Source organism: Halichoerus grypus, chromosome 1 (genome assembly GCF_964656455.1).
Source record: "Halichoerus grypus chromosome 1, mHalGry1.hap1.1, whole genome shotgun sequence".
Lineage (NCBI taxonomy): Eukaryota > Metazoa > Chordata > Mammalia > Carnivora > Phocidae > Halichoerus > Halichoerus grypus.
Genome location: NC_135712.1, coordinates 121,933,787 through 121,952,804, shown reverse-complemented (window position 1 = coordinate 121,952,804; position 19,018 = coordinate 121,933,787).

Sequence of the window (19,018 nt, the reverse complement as noted above, 5' to 3'; positions counted from 1 at the left end):
AGTTTGGGCCATTATGAACAAAGCTACCGTGAACATTCGTATGCAAGGTTTTGCGTGAACATTCTTATGCAAGGTTTTGCGTGAACATAAGTTTTCATTTCTCTTAATAAAACCTACTAGTAGGATGGCTGGATCGTACATAAAAGTATGTTTAACTTTTTAAGAAACAGCCTGTTTTCCAAAGTGGCTGAACCATTTTGTTTTCCTGCCACAATGGATGAGAGTTCCAGTTGCTGAATGCCCTATATAGCATTGATGTCAGGGTTTTGTTACTGTTGTTTAAATTTCAGGCATTCTAACAGGTTTGTAGTGGTATCTAATTGTGGTTTTATTTTGCATTTCCCTAATAACAAATGTAGTTGAGTATCTTTTTATGTGTTTATTTTCCATTTGTATTTCTTCTTTGGTGAAACAATTTTTCGTATCTTTGCCCTATTTTTTAACTGGGTTGTTTGGTTTCTTATTAGTTTGAAAGTCCTTTACATACTGTGGATACAAGTTCTTTATCAGATATGTGTCTTTCAAATGTTTTTTCCCAGTCTTTCACTTGTCTTTTCATTCTCTTAAGTCTTTTGAAGAGCAGAGGTTTTGAAATTTTGATGAAGTCCAAAATACCGTTTTTAACAATAGTCCTGACTTTGAGTTAGAAATATTAGTATGAACTCATATTTTCTATTTTTTTAAAGATTGATTTATTTATTTGAGGGGGGAGGGGCAGAGCATGAGGGGGAAAGAGTCTTAGGCAGACTCCACCCTGAGCATGGAGCCTGACGTGGGGCTCCATTTTACGACCCTGAGATTACAACCTGAGCTGAAACCAAGAGTCAGTCACTTAACCAACAGTGCCACCCAGGTGCCCCTCACATTTTTTCTTTAAAAAAATTTCACATCTCTGTCCACTGAAAAAACCTAGAAATAACAGCCAAGCCAGAAGCAATAGTATCCATAACATTCAAATCATGGTCTCTAAATACTTCAGGGCTTCTTGGAGAAATGACAGATTCATATGTTGGGCAGAAAATGTAAAAGATTAACCTACAACAACTTGTCATACAGAAGATAATGAAGTTATCCAACACTACAAAAGTTTTACCTAAAGGATTCAGGAGCCAATTTGAATAAGCTCCCACTAAACAAATATGAGAAAATGAATGTGTCAGTAAGGATACAACTGCAATGAATTTGGAATACATATTTGTGTTCATAATAATGATTAGCTCATAATGATACTAAAAGAAGTATTGGAGGGGCTCTTGGGTGGCTCAGTCAGTTAAGCATCCAACTCTTGGTTTCGGCTCAGGTCATGATCTCAGTGTCTTGAGATTGAGACCCACATAGGGCCCTGTGCTCAGTGTGGAGTCTGCTTAAGATTCTCTCTTCCTCTTCCTCTGCCCCTGCCTCTTCTTTCTCGCTCTCTTTCTCTCTCTCTAATAAATAAATCTTTAATAAAAGAAACACTGGTCATCACTGGAGCATGCTATGAAATCGCTTCATATTTTTAAAACCAATCAATAAAGGGAAAGAATCAAACATCTTTGCTGTCCTTCCTTCATGAACTGTACCTTAGGGAACCCTAGTAAGTTGTTCAGGGGAAGCTTCTCTTTAGCTGGATGTATTCTAGCTAATAAGGTAAGAAGTAAAAACAGAATATCACCCTTTGGAATGCCTTATGAATTAATGGATATAGAAACTAATCATCAGTGGGTGATAATACACCCAAAAGGGAGAAAACCAGACGATACGTACCTCCTGTTAGAGTACCCAACACAAACATTGAAGTAGTCTTACAAAATAATCCACATTACTGTTTATCATTATTATTATCATAAATCTTTTAGGTAGGATAATGCTGTTATAGTATATTTATAAAAAATAAAGCCTATAATTTTTTTTAAAATTTTTTTATTGTTATGTTAATCCCCATACATTACATCATTAGTTTTAGATATAGTGTTCCATGATTCATTGTTTGTGCATAACACCCAGTGCTCCCTGCAGAACATGCCCTCCTCAATACCCATCACCAGGCTAACCCATCCACCCAACCCCCTCCCCTCTAGAACCCTCAGTTTGTTTTTCAGAGTCCATCGTCTCTCATGGTTCTTCTCCCCCTCCGATTTCCCCCCCTTCATTCTTCCCCTCCTGCTACATTCTTCTTCTTCTTTTTTTCTTTCTTAACATATATTGCATTATTTGTTTCAGAGGTACAGATCTGAGATTCAACAGTCTCGCACAATTCACAGCGCTTACCAGAACACATACCCTCCCCAGTGTCCATCACCCAGTCACCCCATCCCTCCCACCCCACCCCCCACTCCAGCAACCCTCAGTTTGTTTCCTGAGATTAAGAATTCCTCATATCAGTGAGGTCATATGATACATGTCTTTCTCTGTTTGACTTATTTCGCTCAGCATAATACCCTCCAGTTCCATCCACGTCGTTGCAAATGGCAAGATCTTATTCCTTTTGATGGCTGCATAATATTCCATTGTATATATATACCACTTCTTCTTTATCCATTCATCTGTTGATGGACATCTTGGCTCTTTCCACAGTTTGGCTATTGTGGACATTGCTGCTATAAACATCGGGGTGCACGTAGCCTTTCGGGTCCCTACTTTTGTATCTTTGGGGTAAATACCCAGTAGTGCAATTGTTGGATCATATGGTAGCTCTATTTTCAACTTTTTGAGGAACCTCCATACTGTTTTCCAGAGTGGCTGCACCAGCTTGCATTCCCACCAACAGTGTAGGAGGGTTCCCCTTTCTCCGCATCCCCGCCAACATCTGTCATTTCCTGACTTGTTAATTTTAGCCATTCTGACTGGTGTGAGGTGGTATCTCATTGAGGTTTTGATTTGGATTTCCCTGATGCCGAGCGATATTGAACACTTTTTCATGTGTCTGTTGGCCATTTGGATGTCTTCTTTGGAAAAATGTCTGTTCATGTCTTCTGCCCATTTCTTGATTGGATTCTTTGTTCTTTGGGTGTTGAGTTTGATGAGTTCTTTATAGATTTTGGATACTAGCCCTTTATCTGATATGTCATTTGCAAATATCTTCTCCCATTCTGTCAGTTGTCTTTTGGTTTTGTTGACTGTTTCCTTTGCTTTGCAAAAGCTTTTTATCTTGATGAAGTCCCAATAGTTCATTTTTGCCCTTGCTTCCCTTGCCTTTGGCGATGTTTCTAGGAAGAAGTTGCTGCGGCTGAGGTCGAAGAGGTTGCTGCCTGTGTTCTCCTTTAGGATTTTGATGGACTCCTGTCTCACATTGAGGTCTTTCAATCATTTGGAGTCTATTTTTGTGTGTGGTGTAAGGAAATGGTCCAGTTTCAGTCTTCTGCATGTGGCTGTCCAATTTTCCCAACACCATTTGTTGAAGAGACTGTCTTTTTTCCATTGGACATTCTTTCCTGCTTTGTCAAAGATTAGTTGAGCATATAGTTGAGGGTCCATTTCTGGGCTCTCTATTCTGTTCCATTGATCTATGTGTCTGTTTTTGTGCCAGTACCATACTGTCTTGATGATGACAGCTTTGTAATAGAGCTGGAAGTCTGGAATTGTGATGCCACCAGCTTTGCTTTTCTTTTTCAACATTCCTCTGGCTATGCGGGGTCTTTTCTGGTTCCATACAAATTTTAGGATTATTTGTTCCATTTCTTTGAAGAAAGTGGATGGTATTTTGATGGGGATTGCATTGAATGTGTAGATTGCTCTAGGTAGGATTGACATCTTCACAATATTTGTTCTTCCAATCCATGAGCATGGAACGTTTTTCCATTTCTTTGTGTCTTCCTCAATTTCTTTCATGAGTATTTTATAGTTTTCTGAGTACAGATCCTTTGCCTCTTTGGTTAGATTTATTCCTAGGTATCTTATGGTTTTGGGTGCAATTGTAAATGGGATCGACTCCTTAATTTCTCTTTCTTCTGACTTGTTGTTGGTGAATAGGAATGCCACTGACTTCTGTGCATTGATTTTATATCCTGCCACTTTACTGAATTCCTGTATGAGTTCTAGCAGTTTTGGGGTGGAGTCTTTGGGATTTTCCACATAAAGTATCATATCATCTGCAAAGAGTGAGAGTTTGACTTCTTCTTTGCCAATTTGGATGCCTTTGATTTCTTTTTGTTGTCTGATTGCTGTGGCTAGGACTTCCAATACTATGTTGAATAGCAGTGGTGATAGTGGACATCCCTGCCGCGTTCCTGACCTTAGGGGGAAAGCTCTCAGTTTTTCCCCATTGAGAATGATATTCACTGTAGGTTTTTCATAGATGGCTTTTATGATATTGAGGTATGTACCCTCTATCCCTATACTCTGAAGAGTTTTGATCAAGAAAGGATGCTGTACTTTGTCAAATGCTTTTTCTGCATCTATTGAGAGGATCATATGATTCTTGTTCTTTCTTTTGTTAATGTATTGTATCACATTGATTGATTTGCGGATGTTGAACCAACCTTGAAGCCCAGGGATAAATCCCACTTGGTCGTGGTGAATAATCCTTTTAATGTACTGTTGGATCCTATTGGCTAGTATTTTGGTGAGAATTTTTGCATCCATGTTCATCAGGGATATTGGTCTGTAATTCTCCTTTTTGATGGGGTCTTTGTCTGGTTTTGGGATCAAGGTAATGCTGGCCTCATAAAATGAGTTTGGAAGTTTTCCTTCCATTTCTATCTTTTGGAACAGTTTCAGAAGGATAGGTATTAATTCTTCTTTAAATGTTTGGTAGAATTCCCCTGGGAAGCCATCTGGCCCTGGGCTTTTGTGTTTTGGGAGATTTTTGATGACTGCTTCAATTTCCTTAGTGGTTATAGGTCTGTTCAGGTTTTCTATTTCTTCCTGGTTCAGTTTTGGTAGTTGATACATCTCTAGGAATGCATCCATTACTTCCAGGTTATCTAATTTGCTGGCATAGAGTTGCTCATAATATGTTCTTATAATTGTTTGTATTTCTTTGGTGTTGGTTGTGATTTCTCCTCTTTCATTCATGATTTTGTTGATTTGGGTCATTTCTCTTTTCTTTTTGATAAGTCTGGCCAGGGGCTTATCAATCTTGTTAATTCTTTCAAAGAACCAGCTCCTAGTTTCGTTGATCTGTTCTACTGTTCTTTTGGTTTCTATTTCATTGATTTCTGCTCTGATCTTTATTCTTTCTCTTCTCCTGCTGGGTTTAGGCTTTATTTGCTGTTCTTTCTCCAGCTCCTTTAGGTGTAGGGTTAGGTTGTGTACTTGAGACCTTTCTTGTTTCTTGAGAAAGGCTTGTATTGCTATATACTTTCCTCTTAGGACTGCCTTTGCTGTATCCCAAAGATTTTGAATAGTTGTGTTTTCATTTTCATTGGTTTCCATGAATTTTTTAAATTCTTCTTTAATTTCCTGGTTGACCCATTCATTCTTCAGTAGGATGCTCTTTAGCCTCCATGTATTTGAGTTCTTTCTGACTTTCCTCTTGTGATTGAGTTCTAGTTTCAAAGCATTGTGGTCTGAAAATAGGCAGGGGATGATCCCAATCTTCTGGTACTGGTTGAGACCTGATTTATGACCTAGGATGTGATCTATTCTGGAGAATGTTCCATGGGCACTAGAGAAGAATGTGTATTCCGTTGCTTTGGGATGGAATGTTCTGAATATGTCTGTGAAGTCCATTTGGTCCAGTGTGTCATTTAAAGTCTTTATTTCCTTGTTGATCTTTTGCTTAGACGATCTGTCCATTTCAGTGAGGGGGGTGTTAAAGTCCCCCACTATTATTGTATTGTTGTCGATGTGTTTCTTTGCTTTTGTTATTAATTGCCTTATATAATTGGCTGCTCCCATGTTAGGGGCATAGATATTTACAATTGTTAGATCTTCTTGTTGGATAGACCCTTTAAGTAGGATATAGTGTCCTTCGTCATCTCTTATTACAGTCTTTGGTTTAAAATCTAATTTGTCTGATATAAGGATTGCCACCCCAGCTTTCTTTTGGTGTCCATTAGCATGGTAAATGGTTTTCCACCCCCTCACTTTCAATCTGGGGGTGTCTTTGGGTCTAAAATGAGTCTCTTGCAGACAGCATATCGATGGGTCTTGTTTTTTAATCCAATCTGATAGCCTGTGTCTTTTGATTGGGGCATTTAGCCCATTTACATTCAGGGTAACTATTGAAAGATAGGAATTCAGTGCCATTGTATTGCCTGTAAAGTGACTGTTACTGTATATTGTTTGTGTTCCTTTCTGGTCTATGTTGCTTTTAGGCTCTCTCTTTGCTTAGAGGACCCCTTTCAATATTTGTTGTAGGGCTGGTTTCGTGTTTGCAAATTCCTTTAGTTTTTGTTTGTCCTGGAAGCTTTTTATCTCTCCTTCTATTTTCAATGACAGCCTCGCTGGATATAGTATTCTTGGCTGCATATTTTTCTCATTTAGTGCTCTGAATATGTCCTGCCAGTCCTTTCTGGCCTGCCAGGTCTCTGTGGATAAGTCTGTTGCCAATCTAATGTTTCTACCATTGTAGGTTACACATCTCTTCTCCCGAGCTGCTTTCAGGATTTTCTCTTTGTCTCTGAGACTCGTAAGTTTTACTATTAGATGTTGGGGTGTTGACCTATTTTTATTGATTTTGAGAGGGGTTCTCTGTGCTTCCTGGATTTTGATGCCTGTTTCCTTCCCCAAATTAGGGAAGTTCTCTGCTATAATTTGCTCCATTATACCTTCTGCCCCTCTCTCTCTTTCTTCTTCTTCTGGGATCCCAATTATTCTAATGTTGTTTCGTCTTATGGTATCGTTTATCTCTCGAATTCTGCCCTCGTGATCCAGTAGTTGTTTATCTCTCTTTTTCTCAGCTTCTTTATTTTCCATCATTTGGTCTTCTATCTCACTGATTTTCTCTTCTGCCTCATTTATCCTAGCAGTTAGCGCCCCCATATTTGATTGCACCTCATTAATAGCCTTTTTGATTTCTACTTGGTTCGATTTTAGTTCTTTTACTTCTCCAGAAAGGGTTTCTCTAATAACTTCCATGCTTTTTTCAAGCCCAGCTACTATCTTTAAAGTGATGATTCTGAACTCTAGATCTGACATCGTACTAATGTCCGTATTGAGTAGGTCCCTGGCAGTCGGTAGTACCTCTTGTTCTTTTTGTTGAGGTGATTTTTTCCGTCTTGTCATTTTGTGCAGAGGAAAATAGATTAATGAGAGAACAAAATGCTAGCAGGGTAACAACGTCCCCAGAAAATATACTCTAAACAAATCAGAAAAGACCTGAAGCAGTGGGAAAAGAAAGGGAAAGAGAGAAAAAAGAAAAGGAAAGAAAAAAAGAAAAAAGAAAAAGATAAAGATAAAAACAAACAAAAGCAGAACAAAACAAAACAAAACAAAAACAGAATGTGATCAAATATGATCAGGCTGGATTATAGATCAGTGCCACACACTAGATTTTGGGTGTATTTTGGTCTGTTAAAAGAAAGTCCCTCCCAAAATTTTAAGGAAAGAAAAACTTATATATATACAAAAATAAGAGTTGATATGATGAAGGGATGGAATATGACTGTAAGGATGGAAATTATAAAAAATTTTAAAAAAGGATTTGATAAGTTGTTTGAAAAAAGAAAGAAGAGGATTAAAAAAAAAAAAAGAAAGAAAGAAAAAAGGGAGAGAATGTGATCAGGCAGGGGAGTAGAAAAAAACCATACACTAGAGATTTAGAGTATATTTTGATCTGTTAGAAGAAACTATCTCAAGATTTTAAAGAGAGAACAACTTATATATATATGCCAAAAATACGGGTAACTACTATGAAGGGATAGAATATGACTTTAAAAATGAAAAATAAAAATGTTTTTTAAAAAAGGGATTGATAAGATGTTGGTTGAAAAAGGGAAAAAGAAAAATTCAAAAAAAAAAGAAAAAAGGAAAAAAGAAAAAAAGACAGTTAAAAAAAATAATTAACTTTGAAAGACTAAGGAATCATGGTAAAAAAGCCATGAATTCTATGTGCAGTATTCCCCTAGCGCTGGAGTTCTGCCGTTCTCATTGATCGGTAAACTTGGTCTTGGCTGGCTATTCTCACTGATCTTCTGGGGGAGGGGCCTGTTGCCGTGGTTCCCAAATGTCTTTGCCTGAGGTGGAATTGCCCCGCCCTTGCCGGTCCGGGCTAAATAATCTGCTCGGGTTTGCTCTCCGGAGCTTTTGTTCCCTGCAAGCTTTCCGTACAGCTTTGGAGGCGGAGAGTGAAAATGGCGGCCTCCCAGTCTCTGCCACGGCGGAGCCGAGAACTCGGGGTCCCGCTCCTCAGTGAGCCCCCAGAGAAAAGCAGTCAGTCACTCCCGTCTCCCCGGTCTCCGGCCACACTCCGCGCTCACCCGGCCTGTGACCGCGCCTTTCTATCTGGCACCCGACCCTGGGTGGAGTCTCCAAACCCAGCAGATCCCCGCGGTGCGCTCCCACACCTCTCCTCCCGGGGGAAGAAGGTGAGTCTCCCCGGATCTGCCGCTTGTTGGGTCCCTGCTGGAGGAGCAGTGGCCTGACTGTGCCTTGGATCACGGTTTATAGCAACCCCGAGCTGAGAGCCCGCGCCTGGGCTCCGTCTCTGCAGCCGGCTTCCCCGCTCCGATACCTGGGAGCTCTGCCGCACTCAGGCACCCCCGGTCTTTCTGTGACCCCGAGGGTCCTGAGACCACACTGTCCCGCGAGGGTCCCACCCCCCACTTCGCCACCAGAGTGACGTCCCTCAGTGGAGCAGACTTCTAAAAGTTCCGATTTTGTGCTCCGTGGCTCTATCACTTGCCAGAAGCGGCCGTCGGAGGCCCCTCCCCCGCCGTCTATCCTCCCGAGTATCGCCTCGGATTCACTTCTCCGCACGTCCTACCTTCCAGAAAGTGGTCGTTTTTCTGTTCAGAGAGTTGTTGCTATTCTTTTCTTCGATCTCCTGTTGAGTTTGTAGGTGTTCAGAATGGTTTGATCCCTACCCAGCTGAATTCCTGAGAGGAGAGGAAATCCAGGTCTCCACTCCTCCGCCATCTTGCTCCCAAAACCCTAAAGCCTATAATTTAATATGGACATTTTTACAGATAAAATGATATGATATCTGGGATTTGTTTGAAAATAATTTAAGGGGATGAAGAGAATTAAGTAGGGTCTAGATGAAATGACATTGTCCATGAGTTATAATTACTGAAGCTAGGTGATGGGTATTGAGGGCTTAATTAAACTATTCTATTTTTGTATATTTTTGAAATAATTAGTTAAAAACTTTAACCATGCACTGTAAAAAAAATTTGTAAAACTATTACAAATGATAAGAAAATTGAGTGGGGTAGTTGGGCAGAAAGTTAGCACCCAGAAATCAAAAACTACACCCAATTAGAAAATCCTGAGTTTAAAGTGCCCCATTATATAACTATATTTAAAAAGAAAAAAAATACATTGGAATAAAAATACCTAGGAATAAAAGAGGAAAATGTGCAGATCAAAACAAAAAAAGTTAAATGCTACTGAGGAACACAAAAAGACCTAAACAGACCTTGGTTAGAAAAATTCAAAAATTATAAAGCACTTCTTCCAAAGTTAATCTTGAATGCAATAAAATACATTAAATAGAAAATAAAATAAAAATGCCAATAAAATTTTTTTCTGGGGGCATATAAGCTGCCTCTAAAGTTCATATGAGTAAATAACAGACCCCCCCCAAGATCTGAAAAAATGTTACTATCACAACCAGACATTCAAATATATTATAATTACAATAATTAAAACATACTGCTGCTTCTAGAAATAGACTCAGATATACATAAAAATATAGTATCTGATAAACATAGCATTCCCAATTAGTGAGAGAAAAATGGATTATACAATAAATGGTGTTAGAACATTAGGGAAGCCCTATGAAAAATTTAGATTTCTACTTCACACTTTTTACCAAAATCAGTTCCAGATGAATGAAAATCGTACACATAAAAATGAGACCATAAATATACACAATGAAAATATGAAAGTTGGTAACCTAAACTTACCCACTGCATTGGGGAAGACCTTTTAAAATCTGACAAAAAGCCCAGAATCCATAATAATGTAATGTATGGTAATTAACATAACATAATAATAATAAAAAAAAAAGTAAAAAAAAAAAACGTCCAAACTTAAAAAAAAAAAAAAGCCCAGAATCCATAAAATAAAAGATTGATAAATCCAACCTTATAAAAATCAAAAATTTCTCTAAGGGAAAAACAAAACAAAATCAAAAGACATATGATAAATTGGGAAATATCTGTAATCAGTTCATTGAAAAAAAATTCCCTTAATACATTAAGGACTCCTAAAATTCAATAGGAAAGAGAATAGCAATGCAATTTGAAAAAATGGGCAAATGATATAAACAGTTCATAGAGGAGGTATAAATAGCTCTTAAATGTGTAAAAAGGAGCACAACCTCACCCATAACAAGGGAATTTCAAAATACATTTTTTTCCTTATCTGATTAGTAGAGGTTTAAAAATTTAATAGCCCAATGTAGTAATGAGTCTCTAGTGAAAGTATAGTTATGTTTCTTGTGAAAGCAAAAACTGATTCAACCCATATGAAGGATGATTTAATAACATTGATTAATAATACAAATGAAGTGACCCAGCAATTCTAATTCAGGAGATTTATTTTCCAAATATTCTGCAAATATGCATTAAAATATGACACGCACTAGGTAATCATTGCAATGTTGTGTAAATAACAAAAGGCTGGCAATAAACCAGACATTCATCAATAAGATCTAGCTAAGTATATCATACAATGGAATACTATGTAGCCACTTAAAAAAAAAAATAAGACAGCTCTATATACATGTATATATGCTTGTGCAGGCATCCTCAAACTGCAGTGACGCACAATAAACTAGTAATAATAGTTGTCTCTACAGTAGGAAGCTGGGTGTCTAAGGGTCAGGATTAAGAAGATTTCATCTTCATAGACTACCCTCTTAAAGCTGTAGAATTTTTAATCATATGCATTCTGTACCTATTCTAAAATATTAAGTACAATAATTTTACATTGGGAGTTAGAAAGAAGAACATGATGTGATGTATCCCCCACCAAGGCAGGCACACACATGCACACACACACACACACACACACACAATTTAAGGATAGCTTTAGTAATTAATACTCATGACAGAACATCCTAGAACATTCCAAGGTGACTGCTTAATCATCTAAGAAAGATGGTCATTAGTGGAAAGTTCATTAAATATATTTGTAAATAAATTTTTTACCAACATGTAATATACATATAGAGTACTACAAAAAGCCCAAGTGTAAGCTTGAGGAGTTTTTACAAAGTAAATATGCCTGAGTCACTAGCACTGAGATCAAAGAAGGGAATATTACCAGCACCCTAAAAACCCCCTTATATTCCCTCACAATCACTAGCCACCACCCTCATGTCTAACATTACAAAGTAATTTTGACTGTTTTGAATTACATATAAATAAAATCTTATAGTGTGGAGGGGTTTTGTTTTTATTTTTGTTTTAGTTTCATTTGTGAGTATCTAGTTTCTTTTGTTTAACATTATGTTTATGAGATTCATCCACATTGTTGCATACTGTACTGTCACTCTTATGTAGTAGTCCATTGTGTGACTGTACCATTCATCCATGTTGATGTACATTCAGGTTGTCTCTAGCTTTTGACTGTAATAAACAGTACAGCTCTGAATGTTCCAATACACCTCTAGGTGAACATATGTGCACATTTCTGTTGGGTTTATACCTAGAAGTGAAAGTTGCTGGGTCCTAGGATAGGTGAGCATTTTTAGTAGATATTGCTAAGCAGTTTTCCAAAATGACTGTATCATATCCTCACTCTCATTATGTGATCAATTTCATATTTTAGCCATTCAGGTGGACAACTAAAGTTATCACATTGTAGTTTTAATTTGCATTGTTTTGATGGCTAATGAATTTGAGTACCTGTTCAGTGAAGTGCCTGTTCAGGGTTTTTGCCTATTTTTCTGTCGGGTTGTCTGAGTTTTTATTATTAATTTGTTTTATAGTCTGCATATGAACCTTTCTCAAATATGTGTAGTGCAAATACCTTCTCCAACTCTGGGGCTTTTTCTCCAGATATCTGCATGGCTCTCTCTTTCTTCACATCTCTGTTCAGATGTCACACTGTCAGTGAAGCCCACCCCGACCATCCCATATAGTGAATTTTTGCCTGAAACCACCTAATACTCCTCACTTCTATTTCCCTACTTTGATTTCTCCTTAGTATGTATGACCACATGACATGCTACATACTTACTTGTTTCTTTCTTTCTAATTTCTCTTCCCCTTCCACCCTATCCCCAATGGCAGGAACTTGTTTTATTTTATTTATTATGTTCCAGACATCCAATACATTTTTTTTGTTGTTATTGGAGGAATGGGTATAAACTAGATGAACTTCTCAGTGATTTATATACATTCTCTCTCTCTCCCCTCTCTTTGAGTCTATGAGACATGTTATTTCCAAATTCAAACACACATTGATGTATGTTGTGATAACAAATTTTATTATCAAAAAGTTGATGTCAAGGGGCACCTGGGTGGCTCAGTCATCAAGCGCCTGCCTTCGGCTCAGGTCATGATCCCAGAGTCCTGGGATCGAGCCCCACATCGGGCTCCCTGCTCTGTGGGAAGCCTGCTTCTCCCTATCCCACCCCCCTGCTTGTGTTCCCTCTGTCGCTGTATCTCTCTTTGTCAAATAAATAAATAAAATCTTTAAAAAAAAAAAGTAATGTCAAGTTTAATATTTAAGAACTGAGAATGAAAGATCACCTTTGACTCCGAGGGTCCAAAAAAATCCCATTGACTCTGTCTGCTTGTTTTACCATGAAACATCTACAATGATGGTTATTCTAGCACTGTACATACATCATGTTACCAAATAAATTAAAAAGAAACTCAACATCCTGGTTCAAGCCACTCGTTGATTATTGTAAAAACATGATGATCTAATTATGTCAACTTCCAGAGAGCCAATCAACAAAGAATTAATTTCTTGACTAAATTCATCATTATTTTTAAAGAAGTTATGTGAGGGTGCTTATAGTATAAGTGTTACTGTAAAAAGTCAGTGAGTATTTAAATTAAAAAAAGAAAAAATATAACTTAATACATTTCAGGCATGATTTTTAGGCTCAAATGTATCTTGTGATATATGTGCTGCTATTAAATATTATAACACCAATCCAAAAATGATGTCACTTATACAAGATACAGGTTTTTGTTTTAACATTCCATTTTGCATGTCTTGTATTTCAATATCTTTCACAAATCTTGCTTTATAGCTACTAATTTTATTTAACCAGGCATTAATAAATAGATACACATAGGGAAAAAAAGTCAGTGAGTACGAGCTTTAAGAACTTTATTTATGTCTGTGAGTGAACAGGGAGAATGGAGCTTCAGTTACACCCACTGAACAAAAATCCTGCTTTAGACAACTCTACGTTGTCTAACAAGCATTTACTAGACATCTCCCCTCTGTGCATGGCCCAACCTTCGTTTCCTGAACTCTCAGAATAGATGATTTACTGGGAGAGAAGGTGTGTGCCTAAAGTGGCATATGAGATTAGGTAACAAACAAAATGCATTATCCTCCTTCCATCACAGCCTTAATGTCTATCTCCAGTCTGACTTGGGCTTCTGGCTTCAGGCTGAATGAAGTCTCTGATTGAAAAGGATTAAATACAAACAGCCCTGTCCTGCTTCTCTCCTAATCTCTTTAGGACAATAGGGGTGATAGAAAAGAGTGTCTCATTTGTGCAGATGGCTTAATTTAAATAGCAGTTCATGAAGACTAACTTGAGCCAACATCAGGACTTCTTTGGTTTTCTCCCATCCTGTGACTAGGGCCACCCCTCATCACAGTCTTCAAGACATGATATGTGCTCCCCATCCAGGTGAATTTACACAAAATTGATTAACACTTCACTTGCATGTTATTGAACTTGATGTATGAGTTTTAAATCATACAGCTCATGGCACTTAGTCAACAAAACACTAAAATGTCTCTTTTTTATAATGATTTGGATGATGTGGCTGAAGTTTCCTAAATTATTGAGACTATAAACCAATTTATTAAATTTAGTGAAAAAGTTTCCATATTAAGTAAGATGATTCTTTTTCTATGCAAAACCTTCTTATGAAAGGTTAAATGACTTTTTCATCATTCTTTCCATGTCTAAGATAAATGGTCTTGGGTTGTCAGCCAGATGATATTTAACTCAGCACTCTACCAAAATTAAAAGCAGCCTATGAGAAGAGGAAGAAAGAGATATGGGAAAGGCAGCTGAGCAAAATAAATGGAACATTCATGTTTGTATGTATGTGTTTAGACTCCCAGCCAGAATGTAAATGATCACAAAATGATTGTGGGTTTTTTGCACCCTTTTCATGCTATCTGACTCAGTGTCCAGTGTGATGGCATTAAACAATGAACTACTGGAGAGGCACAACTTAGAACAGGAATACTGACCTTCAGAAAAATTGTGAAGAGGCAATGGTGTATCTTTGGCCCCTGCCTACAGTTGTTTCCTTCATTCTAACCTTTCTAAGACCCCTTCCTCCTTGTAAACACTTTAATTTTTCAAGGGTCCTCGATCTCTCTCTCAGTGAAAAAGAAAACACCCATGGAATACCTACCATATCCAGGTACAGTGCAAGGCACTAGGTTTCCATAAGAATAAGGAAGACTGATCTTGCTTGAAAAGGTACACTATATAAGATGTATCATATATAGGATATAGATGTATGTTTAAAAACCTATTGAAATACAGAGAAGTTATTGATGTGATTCTGACAAGTTCAATTATATTAAAATTTTTGAGGCCATCTAAAAAGAGCAGTGATTAAGCCAATGTTTATGACCAGATTATAGAAGATACTGAATAGCAACTGAAGGAATAGAAGATTACACTGAGAGCAAAGGGAAGACATTAAAGGTTTTGGCAACAACAAATGAAAACCAAGCTTTCAGAAGAACAATTTAGGGGATAATCAGAGATAAAAATGCTACTTAGGAAGCTACTATTGTCAAAGCTGGCATGAAAATAAACAGAAAATCTTAATAGACCTATTTCTATTAAGAAATTAATTTTATAATCAAAAACGTTCATATATTCTGCTTCTGAACATGATAGATTGATACAGGACATGCTCTCTTACAGTGAAAAGCTAGATTAAAAAAATTATTTCAGATTTTGCACAACAGGTAGTACAGGACTTTGATTCCTGAAAGAAAAGACACAATATGGTCCCTCTGATCACCCTGGAGGCATTTTCTGGGCTGTTATGCAGGGAGGGGGAACACGGCAGAGCCTAGTGATCACTATGAGTTGAGAAGACGAAGATTGGAGTTGAGAAAGGCTGAGGCAGTTAGAATGTGTGAAGCAGGATACTGGAAAGGAAGGTAATACAGAAAGAAAGAACTCCAGAAATCACCATAGTGGGTCCCCTTGAATGTTGCTTAATACTAGGCTGTCATACACAGAATGAAATTCTACAAGGTTGAACAAAAAACTACCAGGGAGTTGTAAGCTGAACAACTCCAAGAGCTCATTCAGAGCTGATATTTGTTCAAGTTCTAACTAAAGTGAAGAGACTTTGTTGAACACTCAAGGCATTAAGACTCCAGAAAGATCACATCTTGTCAGTAGGGCTAAATTTGAACATATATGTAACTGGAATCCCGGGAAAGGGAGGAGCCAGATATATCATGCAAATACTCATACTAAGAACACTGGAGTGGCTATATTAATATCAGACAAAGTTCAAGACAAAGAATGTTACCAGGGATAAAAATGATCATCTCATAGTGACGTCAATTCATCAAGAGACCGTAATAGTCCCAAATGTGTATGAACCTAATAACAAAGTTTCTAAATACAAGAAGCAAATGCACTGAAAAGAACATAGATAAATCCACAATTATAGTTGAAGTTTTCAACAATCCTCTTTCAATGATTAATAGAATAGAAAATCTGTAAGGATATAGAAGAGTTGAACAGCACTATCCACAAACTGACCTAATTGACATTTATAGAACATTCCATGCATCAACATCAGAATACACATTCTTTTAAAGAATACATGGACAAAAGACCCCAAATAGCCAAAGCAGTTCTGAAAAAGAAAAACAAAATCAGAGGCATCATGATTCCAGATTTCAAGCTATATTACAAAGCTGTAGTCATCAAGATAGTATGGTACTGGCCCAGAAACATGCACATAGATCAATGGAACAGAATAGAGAACCCATAAATGAACCCACAACTATATGGTCAACTGATCTTTGACAAAGCAGGAAAGAATATCCAATGGAAACAAGATGGTGTTGGGAAAACTGGACAGCAACATGCAGAAGAATGAAATTGGACCACTTTCTTATATAATACACAAAAATAAATTCAAAATGGATGAAAGACCTAAATGTGAGACAGGAAACCATCAAAATCCTAGAGAACACAGGCAGAAACCTCTTTGACCTTGACTGTAGCAACATCTCACTAAACACATCACTACAGGTAAGGGAAACAAAAGCAAAAATGAACTATTGGTACTTCATCAAGAATAAAAGCTTCTACCCAGTGAAGGAAACAATCAAAAAAAGCTAAAAGGCAGCCTACGGGATGGGAGAAGATATTTGCAAACTACATATCTGATAGAGGGTTAATATCCAAAATCTATAGAATGTATCAAACTCAACACCCCAAAACCAAATACCCCAGTTAAGAAATAGGCAGAAGACAAAGAAGGTCCGAGACCCTGACCAAGTAAGGGAGAAAAGGTGTAAAACCCTGCTTCCCCCAAAATTCCATCCCCAAATGATAAATATTCCACCCTCTTGTTAACAACTGTCAATAAAAGATAGAGACCCAAACCCTGGGGTGCACAGCTCTCCCTTGAGCTTGTCCCCTCTCACATCTCGAGAGTATACTCTAACAAACGCCTCGCTTGTACTGCACCTGGTGTCTCCTCAGTCTACCTGACAAAATTATGACCTAGAATTTCCACTCCTAGATTTGTACCTAAAAGAAATAAACTTATATGTCTACAAAAACACTTGTACAAATATGTTCAAAATAGCTTCATTCATGATAGTAAGAAGCTGGAAACAACTCAAATAACCATCAGTAGATAATAAAAAATAAATTGTGGTATATTTATTCAATGTAATACTTCTTAGCAATTAAAAGGAATAAACCATAGATACACACAATATGATACATCTCACCAACATTATGCTAAATGAAAGATGTCAGACACAGAAAAAAGTACATACTGAATGATTCCATTTATATAAAATTCTAGAACCATTAAAGCTAATTTAAGATGAAAAGTATCACATGGGGCCCCTGGGTGGTGCAGTCAGTTGAGCATACAATTCTTGGTTTTGGCTCAGGTTGTGACCTCAGGGTCCTGAGATGGAGCCCCACCTTGGGGTCTGTGCTCAGCTTGGAATCAGCTTGGGATTCTCCTTCCCTCTTCCTCTGCCCCTCCCATTTGTTCTCTCCCTCTCTCACTCTCTCTCTCAAAATAAACAAATCTTTAAAAAATTTTTTTTTAAATATCACAAATGTGGCTGTCTCTTTGGGGTTGAGAATGACTGGGAAGAATAGAGGGAACCTTAGGTGAGGTGATATAAATGTTCTATATCTTGGTAGGGAGTAGGTTATATGGGTCACAATTCAATAAATTATAAACATACAATTTATACATTTAACTGCCTGTAAATTCTACTCCAACTTCCTACTGCCCCCTCACAAAAAATCCCACTAGAAACAAATATTAAACTCTAATTAGGAGACTCGTTCTTCCCAAAAGTATGTATTGCCAATTCTGAAACTACCTTCTCTATATTCTAGGCTTAAGCAAATTAGTAAATTTACTGAGGATAATAGAATATAGGAAGATGGAAGACTAGAGCATACTCTGTGGTACTGGACTGGAATTAAAGATATCACTGAAGTGGGTTTTTTTAAAAGATTTTATTCATTTATTTGATAGAGAGGGAGAGAGAGCATAAGCAGGGGGAGCAGCAGGCAGAGGGAGAAGCAGGCTCCCTGCTGAGCAAGGAACCCCATGTGGGACTTGATCCCAGGACCCTGGGATCATGACCTGAGATGAAGGTAGACACTTAACTGAATGAGCCACCCAGGTGTCCCATCACTGAAGTTCTTAAAAATAAATATAGAAAAATAAATATACAGAAATAAAGATATATGCACATACATGGATCTTCTGGCCTTCACCTCTGAAAGGATCTAAAAGCTTCAATACTTCAGAAGCAATGAATATACCTAGAACACAGATCTTAGTTTCTAAATGCCATTCTCCACAGTAATGACCAAATGTTCTAGGAGAAATAGTTAATTACAACACCAGAGCATTAAAAATATAAGATAAGCCTGGAATGTTTTATTGAATCAAAGGGTAATACCAAAAAAATCACTGGGTCATGTCAAAATGATACAGAAGCCATTTTGAAAGTTCTCACTGGCCAAATCTGGGAAAACTTGACTGTCAAAATAAATATTGGTAGCAAGTTTTTTTCAGGTTTTTTTTTAAATTCTCAGTGAGCATATATGGTAAAATTGGTTTCAGGTGCAGAAGTTAGTGATTCATCACTTACATACAATACCCAGTGTTCATCACAAGTGCCCTCCTTAATACCCATCACCCATTTAGCCCATGCCCCACCAACCTCCCTCCATCAACCCTCAGTTTATTCTCTATGGTAAAGAGTGTCTTATGGTTTGGTTCCCTCTTTTTTTCCTTCCCATATTTTCATCTGTTGTTTTTTAAATTCCACATATGAGTTAAATTTTGACAAAGTCCAATTTATTAATGTTTTCTTTTATAGTTACAGCGTTTTCAGCCCCATGTAAGAAATCTTTTCTATCCCAAGGCAATGAATATTTTCTCTTATGCTTTCTTCCATAAGTTTTATGTTTACAATTTTACATTTAAGTCTATGATCCACTTCAAGTTGTGGTTATGAAGTT